Source organism: Myotis davidii, unplaced genomic scaffold, assembly GCF_000327345.1.
Source record: "Myotis davidii unplaced genomic scaffold, ASM32734v1 scaffold514, whole genome shotgun sequence".
Taxonomy (NCBI): Eukaryota; Metazoa; Chordata; class Mammalia; order Chiroptera; family Vespertilionidae; genus Myotis; species Myotis davidii.
In genome coordinates this window covers 1,714,674-1,715,783 of record NW_006286236.1, presented here as the reverse complement: position 1 = coordinate 1,715,783, position 1,110 = coordinate 1,714,674, and positions in this window count along the sequence as shown.

Here is a 1,110-nt window from a genome sequence, read left to right as displayed (position 1 = left end):
TACTGAACGATGGTGGACAGATGAACAAATGAAGAAAGGAAGGAATGCCAGTCTGTTGGATGCAAGTGGGCTGAGGTCAAGAAGAGCCCAATGGTCAAGATGGTGGCAGGCCCGCTGGCTGGCTGGCTCCCCGGTGAAGACCGCCAGGGCCCGGCCACCAGCAGGCAGGCACAGCAGCCAGGATATACACTGCCCGGCGGCAGTCTTTTCACCTGCCCTCCCTTAGGACCAGCCACACACATTTGAAAAATGACCAGTTGAGGTTAAAGGTGAAGTCCGTAGCCAAGGCAACACTATCGAACTGGCAACCTCTCTCTGAGTAGCCTATTGCACTAGAGAACAGGAAGACCCATTCTGCCACGGCCCAAAGTCTGCTCCTTTCGTTAATTCCCGGTCACTGGTGAGAGAGGGCCCAGGGACCAGCCCATCCCCTCACTGTCAAGCCCCGGAGTGAAGGGCATCTACAAGGTCACACCGGGGCCTAGAGTCAGAGCACCCATGTTTGAATCCCTGCTCAGTCTCCTCATCTATAAAATGGGGATATTTTCCTACCTCATGAGAATGAGGCAAGAAATGAGATAATTCAGGTAAAAGCACCAGCACAGTGCTCAATAATATTTAACTATTACGATGATTGCTAATATTAGCAGAGCTGGCAGGACTTCAACTCGGGCCTCCTAACTCCCAGCCTCTTCCTTCCCCGCCCACCATCCCCATCTCCCTCCACCTTCCAGGCAAGTCTAGCCTCCAGGAAGCTGGCTCAAAGGCTCAGAAATCCCCAGCCACTCAGCGTAGTACGACCTGTCTCATGTGGCAAATCTCTCTCCCAGTGTCCCTACCCACGGTTAGAGGGCAAGGAGGCACTCTCTGCCCTTTGCCCCCACTGAAGCCCCACCAAGCCTGGCACAGTGCAGGCCATGCAGCAGGGGCCCAAGGAGCCTCGGTTATTGACTTGGCAAAAAAAAAAAAAAATTGAGGTCAATACCTCATACCCAATAGTTGGCTCTTAAATATTAAAAAATAGACCAAACCTTTAAAACGGCTCCCTGCTACCCCCTTCCTCGCCCCAGAGGTTTCCAGACAAGTAAGCACCTTGCATCCAAATTCTGT